At 36.4% G+C, this 8,214-nt stretch overlaps 1 long non-coding RNA gene across 1 annotated transcript; it reads left to right on the forward strand.

The window, feature by feature from the left end:
- The first annotated feature begins 881 nt into the window (after window positions 1-881).
- LOC136389412 (uncharacterized) lies at window positions 882-2,272 on the forward strand. Its single transcript, XR_010748305.1, has 3 exons — window positions 882-1,000; window positions 1,483-1,530; window positions 2,170-2,272. It is a non-coding gene; the product is annotated as an uncharacterized lncRNA (long non-coding RNA).
- Window positions 2,273-8,214: the final 5,942 nt, after the last annotated feature.

Consider the following 8,214-nt stretch of genomic DNA (forward strand, 5'->3'; position numbering starts at 1 on the left):
GTCTCAACATAATTTCAAGAATGAGAAGAAGAAAAATATAGTCCTATGCTTACATGTGCATATGTTTACTTACATAAAATTATTTGAATTGAATTAAAAAATAAAATATAGCAGATGCTGATAATCTATCTCACACACTATTATATTTGGTGGTTACAATAAAATATATCAAAAGAATACCAACCCTTTAAATATTTGATATAGATGAGTAGAACCTAAATGACAGAGTATTTTTATGCAGTTTTAATACACAATACAATTTAAGAGGAAAGAAGTTTTGTTTTTAATTTTTATTAGACTAGGAGTCTGAATAAAGAATCCCTTGAACTTTCAAGTTCAAAACATGGCTCAACACACTGTAGTAAATTTCAAAGAGCGAGTGCTCAGCTGAATTGCAGTAAAATTCCTTAGATAATATTTGCCATGTTTTAATATAAAACTGGTTCCCAATAGGGAATTGAATCATGGGTTCGGGTCTGTTTCAGACACTCAAGTTGAGCTCATCGGGAAAATTTCAGATTGTTTAACACTTAATAACTGCATCTTCTGTCGGCCAAGACTTGCTTTTGCATTTTTATAGAAATAACTTATAGAGAGAAGGGATTTATTAGAGTTTATTCCCAAGGCAAATGCTATCTTTTAGGGCAGTATTCAAAGCTTCCCCAGCCCCCACCCCATCCCACTCATGACAAGGGTTTATATGAGCACCAGTAAGAAAACAGGCTATTAATGTATTGAGATCCAAAAACTCTGCCAGCAAAATATATTTCCTTTCACCAAACCTACAGAGGCCAGAAAGAGTAAGTAGAAGAACCTGTTTTAGGAGCAAACAAAGCCACAGAAGGAAATCCTCCCAGGGTATTCGAACTTATTTAGTGAGAGCAATAGCATTTTCATTCACAGGAAGAACAGCTGTTTCCCCAGAAAAAAAAAAAACAAAAAAAAAAATACAATTGGAAAGTGGCAAAAATGGATTACTAAAGAATACTTCAGGAGGAAGGTAAACTATCGGCACAGCTACAGCATAATATGTTTTGCTTATCTGCTCCTAAGACTAACTGATAATATTATATTGGGGGTTTGGGGAGGGGTTAAAAATTGTTTGCATCTGAGAAGAAAATTTAGTTCTCTCTTTTGTTTTGGAAGGGATTAATAGAAAAAGCATGAATTAATCGCAGCGTATTATCAAAGTGGTCAAGCTTCAAATGAACAACTTTTAGTATGGCCAAGGGCAGTAGGAAAAAGATGCTTTTAATGATAAGAAAATGATGGCATAAAATGCTTACAAAAAATCCAAGAGACATAAGGGACCAAAAGATGTACATGAGTCAGCCCCACTAAGGACTGCATAATTCAGGCACGTGCTTGTCCAAACAAAGGTTTGCTGTGCAGGAATTGTGGGATGGTTCTGCCCATTGTCAAACTTGATGTTGTTATTGGGGAGAGTAAAGGATCAGATTTGTCTAAATATTTCTCTTGCAGCATGTTTTCAACAAGTTGCTGGGTGTTATAGTCTGCCAAATCGACTTGGTGAGTCTTTCAAAACCTCATTCATTATTTTATCAGTCAACTGACATTTACTGGGTGCCCAATAACTGCTAGACACTGTGCCAGACTGGGAGGATACAGGGGTGAATAAAAGAAGGAATTCTGAGAAACAGATGGTGTGATCAGGTCTCAGAAAAACTGTTTCCTACTTCTCAAACCCCCAAGAGCTTGCTTGACATGAAAGAGATTTGTTAATTTGTAATGGAAAATTTTAAGAACCTGAATTGTGAACTGGGATTCCATTCCTGGTAAACAGTCACTGTGGAGCCTAAGTCACTGATCTGAAGACTTTTTGAGAATACAGATTTAGAGCAAAGGGAGTTGGATTTGCTTGTATCATGATACCTTCTCCAAAGATGTTTATTCTTTAAATTAATCACCTCCCCATGAATACCTGATATTTAGAATTCAGCTTACTCTGTTCACACTTATTTTCTCACCTGTGTCTCTGACTTTTTCCTATTTTTGTAACAATTAAGAGCACAAGCTTTGGAGTTCAGGAGACCTGGGTTCAAATTTTAACTCAGCCAGTAGCTGTGTGACATTGGACGAGATGCTTATCCTATCAGTTTCAAACTCCTCATTCATAAAATGAGGGCAGTAATAGTACCTGTCTTGCAGGACAATAATGAAAATCAAATGAGATAATAAATGTAAAACAGCTAGCCCAATTAGTTATAGCTAACACAACTCTTCTGCTGAATCTGCCTTGTAAGCCAAGTGGCATATCATCTTGATTTCGGTAAGTCTTATTTTTTCCAGTATTCTGTTTTATTTTAATATATAATTCATATTTTAAAAATAATATAATAGCATTATGAAAAATTTACAAATTACAAGAAAAGATATAATGACTCTTAAATTTGCCTTCCTAACCCAACCATTAAAAATTAAAATTATTCCTGACATATTTACAGATATATTTTTATACTGGATCTAGCTGGAACTGAAAGACATATGTGCTTCAAAGCATGGGATCCTTTGGTTTGATATGCTCTGATCTGTTGTGATGAATATGAAAGCCGGATTGTTTACTGTGCGCCATGCCTCTGGCTTATGGCAGCTAGCAGGTAAAGAACTAAAGAAACACCTGTCTCTCTGCCCTGAAAATACACAAGAAAATGAGGTAGTTTTGCTGTTGTTGTTTGTTTTGTTTTGAGAAGAAGACAATTTGGAGAGCCTGGAAGTTCCCAAAAGCTTACGTTTTGCCCCAACACTTCCTGTCTGAAGCCTTCTAATTGCATTGCTAGGCAAAAGAAGTCACACAGGAGCCTTGTGCTTTTAAATAATCAAGTTAAATTATGGCTTGGAATAATGGAATACTATGGTACCAGTGCCTTTGCCAAGTGACATACTATTCTTTGGATTTACTGACATTTCATCTGTTATTTTGAATCAGAATTTGGAAGAATTAGTAAAAATGCCATGCTCTTCAGAAAAAAAAATGTCAATCATTTTCTGATGTTTATCTGTCGACACATGTTTAAAAACTTTTAAAGAATTTTATTTTATGAGCTCCTTTTGAAAATCTCAGGGTCCCTGAATTCCTTGAAATGGTAGAGTTACTTCTTTTTTTTTTTTAAGGAATGAAATTTAATGGGGTGACAAGAAGTTCTTTCTTAAAGTACAAACTCCTATGGTAAATAAAGTTTTAGAACTATGGTGTATATGCAGTGTTTGGCAACACATCCGGTTTTTCTGCTTTGATGAAGAAAGACAGTCATGAGTCACAGCTTTCTACATCACCTTGCACAGGCATCAGAGCCCTTGCCAGTAGTCTTGAAGAAGTTTTACATATTGCTGCAGAAGTCATCAATTTCTCCAGACTCAGCGCTTTGACTTATTGGGGTTCAAAGAAAGTTTTATCAAGAAATGGAAGCAAAATATGAAGTTATTCATTGGATTTTACTTTTAAAATGTTTTCATAAGGAAAAAGTTACTTGCATTTTGATTTATTTGATCATGTGAGTAAGACAAGGCTTTTTTCAGCTTAAGATCCTGAGGGCACCATTTTGGAAGCTAACACACACATGTACACAAAACTCACAAGCCCTTTGACCAAGTTGCCACTGTGGGAAAAAGAGATTGGACATTGGCAGATAAGGACATCCCTTCCCATGCTGAAAAAGATTCTCTTGGCTCTATTCAAGAGTAATGAAACTTGTCAGTTTCTCGCAGGGAAGAAATCTAGACACCTAGAAACACTGCAGAACTTCTTCAAAGGCTAGTTATATCCACTTGACTTTAAAATTGAAACGTGGGTTCTAACCACTTTCTTGCTGACATATACAGCATTGATGACCAGGTTAATTGATGTGAGGACAGAACAAATGACGCAACTATCAGCTTGAAGAGTCCTAGAGAAATCTAGTATGTCTTGACATAAGCCTATGCATTTGCTACAGACTACTTTGTTAATTGGGGTTTCTTTCACTTGTTGCTCTCAAAATTAAAAGTCAAAATTGATAAAACAGCGCAAATGACATTGTGCTATAAAGACTATTCCATAATTTCTTCTTTTCAAGTCAAAAAATGGCAGCCTTATTATTTAAATTTGCCATGGAGAAGAATTTTAATTTTGTGCTTTATTTGCATACTTTGGATTTATTTCAAGTCACTCCATTCATGTGAATAAACAGGAATAAAAAGAGGAAAAATTTCGTAAGTTTTTTCTATGTGAAAAATATTACTTTCTAATGCGATAAAACAAGATGTCTACCCAAAATTGAGGGAATATTTATAGGCATTTTTGGAAAAAAAAAATGATCCTTTTCTTTCACAAGATAAAAAAGGTGAATGATTCCCAATCCCCCCACCAAAAAAATAAAAAAGGTAAGAACCATGGTTCGAACACAACCAGTCTTTTTACAGTGAATTAGTAGAGGCTCTGGAACATGAAATAATTGCCCAAAGTCACATGACTAATAAGTGTTAGAACTAGAATTTGAGCCTAGCTCATTTGTGTCTAAGGCTACTATTAACTCTGTGGCCATTTATATCCTCAGTGGACATAACACAGTTACAAAAAAAAGTTTTTTGGAACCAAAATAAAACCAATCAACCAATTAAAAAACAAACAAACAAACAAAAATAACTGTGGGTATTGTACACCTGAAACTAATATAACTAAATATGATATTGTATACCAACTATACTTTTTAAGAACGTGAAAATAAAAGCTTTTGTTTCAAATGTGTTACTGTCATATTTGCCCAACCTTGACTTCCTACTTGTCTAGACCTGCACTGATTGCTAGCCGCTTGAAAATCTGTCCGCCACCTAACCCATTTTGCTCCTGCTTGTTTTCCTTTTTTAATGACAGATATCCAGGTTTCAAATCCACTAGCAGACTTAAGCATCTTAACCAACACCGGCCTTCAGCTGGGTGTGTCTCTATTCTCTAAACCCAAACCATGGCTTTCCAGCTGTGTTACTTGGCCATTGTCTGAATTGTGTATCTATCACTGTCAGTCCGTTTGGGCTGCTCTAACAGAAGACCATAGATTGGGCGGATTTTAAATCATATAAATTTATTTCTCCCAGTTCTAGTTGTGGGAAGTTCAAGATCAAGGACTGACAGATTCAATGTCTGGTGAGAGCCCACTTCCTGGTTCATAGACAGCCATCTTTTTGCTGTGTTCTCACAAGCCAGAAAGGATGAGGAAGTTCTCTGGGGTCTCTTTTATAAATGATTAATTCCATTTGTGAGGACTCTACTCTCATGACCTAGTCACTTACCAAAGGCCCACCTCTTAATACCATCATATGGGGCGGTTAGGATTTAACATGAATTGGGGGTTGGGGGGTAGACATTCAAGCTATAGCAAATAGCTTATGCTAGAGTTTAGTGAGGTATGCAGTGAGTATCTTGTGGCTATATGCTGGCATGGAACGTTTGCTTTCAAAAGAAAAATATGAAAAAGTTAATTTAAAGCCATTTTGTTTTTAAGTATATGAAAGTCATATATTTTCACATTTAATTCAATACATGTCTTTTTTATAATGAATTATTTTGCATTCAAGAAATTTTCTTAAATTACTAATCAAAACTACAAAACAGGGTGAAAATTTGTTTCTTAGTCTATAGTTCCAGGCTGCCACTTTGAAGATGAGGTAAACCATTTGAATTAGCTCTGCTTCCAGTATACAAATATGAAAAAAATAACACTATTAGCTATCAATATCAATATGGCACTGCATATTATACAAGCATGACTCTAGACCTTACAATCACTCTGCAAAGTTGAAAGTATTATCCCAATCTATGAGGGTGGAGCAAAAGTAGGTTTGCTGATTATTAATAATATTATATGTTACCTGGAATAACACAGAGACAGAAACAGAGACAGAAAGGGAGAGAGATGAGAAGCATCAACTCAGAGTTGTTGCATCACTTTAGTTGTTCATTGATTGTTTCTCATACATGCCTTGACCAGGGGGTTCCAGGCAAGCCAGTGACCCCTTGCTCAAGCCAGCAACCTTGGGCTCAGGCCAGTGACCTTAGGCTTCAAACCAGTGACCTTCAGGCTCAAGCCAGTGACCATGGGATCATGTCTATGATCCCACGCTTAAGCTGACGATCATGTTATCGAGCTGGTGAGCCTGCGCTAAAGCTGGATAAGACCATGCTTAAGTCAGCGACCTCAGGGTTTTGAACCTGGGACCTCAGCATCCAAAGTCAATGCTCTTTCCACTGTGCCACCACTGGAATAAAGCTTTTTAAAAAAATCACATCAAACCTAATATATAGACGCGGCATCTCTTTTATCACTGAAAATGAGTGGTTTAAAGGTAGTTCAAGTCACTGGCAGATTCAGTGTCTGATGAGAGCCCACTTCCTGGTTCATAGACAGCCGTTTCTTTACTGTGTCCTCAACAAGGCAGAAAGAATGAGGAAGCTCTTTGGGGTCTCTTTTATAAATCATTAATTCCATTCACAAGGATGTGTGCCTCCTGCTGGAACCCAAGGGCCTTTGTTGACCCCCACTACAATTTCCCCTTCAGGGGACTTCAAACTTTTTATAAAAACCGCCCACTTTTGCAGTGCTGGTCAACCTGGTCCCTACCGTGCAACCAAACAGCGCCGTGATTGGCCCATCATGAAAGCTGGACCGCCCACTAGTGGGCGGTAGGGACCAGGTCTACCAGCACTGCAAAAGTGGGTGGTTTTTATAAAAAGTTTGACGACCCCTGCATGGGGCAGCAGTGGGTAAAATCAAGGCAGGTGACTGGAGAGGATACACTAAAACAGAAGTCCTATCTAGAAAGTCAACAGTATCCAGGGGAAATGATGTCAGAGGCAGCATCAGTTTATGCAGACTGTGTTTCCTGAAAACATGGTGGTCTCTAGCGATGGAGAATAATAATAAAACAATACATGTGGCAGCTGACTGGTCAGGAACACGAGTGAGGAATTCCCTCCCTGCAACAACTCCCAGGCACACTTTGAGGAAGACTTCACAGTGAGGTCAGGAAGGCCCATGAAACATAGGTTACAGAGTGTTAGGCAGCCAATAAATAGGGTAATCATGAAAATAACAGGGACAAGTGTTTATGAGAACCATAAAGGAAGAACATGGCACAAAATTACTTATACACTATTAAAACATATATGAATATGAAATAAAGGCTAGGAATAAATGATAAAAGGTACAGTCTTGGGGTTAAAGAGTTATGTGATTTTCTTAATTTCTTTCCTAAACCTTTTGTAATATTGTTATATTATAATTTTTGAGTAGTGAGTTTTTTTCATGCTTGCTGACTCCCGGGAGTGAGTTTTTTTTCAAACATGAAATTAGTTCCAGTTATAGTTTTATTAACTTAAAATCATGTTTGTTTGATAACCAATTTATGGAAACAAGAAGAACATACATTTGCCTTATTTTAATGTTGCCTTACACATTATTAAATAAATCAATTATACTCTGGGTGGTCAGGAGGCTCGAGGAAGTACTTGAACATTCATACTACTCAAAGAGTATTTACCAAAAGAGATAATGGATGAAGAGAACATCTAATTAACATTTTTATATTCTGTAAGCTAAAGAGAAAGTTTTAAAAAACCATAATAATTTATTCTGTCATCTTTTCAAAGTCTGTCTTCAAGCTCCTTCTTATTCCAATTCATTCTTTGTTTTGTGCTCTTACAGCAGCAAATACACTAAAATTGAATAAAAGAGATCACTACCCCTCAGGCTCAATTTTGGCATAATTTGAGCCTGTTGTGTTTTGCTGGCTTGGGTGTCATTGAGGAGTGAGCCGTGCAGATATGCCTAAAGGTGAGTTGGAAGTACCTGTACATGACTTGCAAAAATAAAAAGCTGAGGCATCAATTTGTAAGACAGTAGAAGGCATGAATCAGACACAAAAGTTCAGTCAATGTTTCTTATACGACAAAATGAAAAAACTTGGATGCCAAACTTGGAGAGTGAGATTGTTTTAGATGAGAAAGTTGGAAACTTGATTCTAAGAAAAGAAGTAGATCACTTTACATTTAATAGGCCTATATTGTAAGCAAAAACTGAGTTTATTTCTAAAGATTATTTAAAAATAAATTTGTTAAGCATTTATATCTATTGTAAAATAAAATACATAACCTTCTGATAAAAGTTTAGTACCTAATCTTACTATGCGTAAACACTAGGCCCAAATTTCATGTGATTTTAA

This window comes from Saccopteryx leptura, chromosome 1 (genome assembly GCF_036850995.1).
Source record: "Saccopteryx leptura isolate mSacLep1 chromosome 1, mSacLep1_pri_phased_curated, whole genome shotgun sequence".
NCBI lineage: Eukaryota > Metazoa > Chordata > Mammalia > Chiroptera > Emballonuridae > Saccopteryx > Saccopteryx leptura.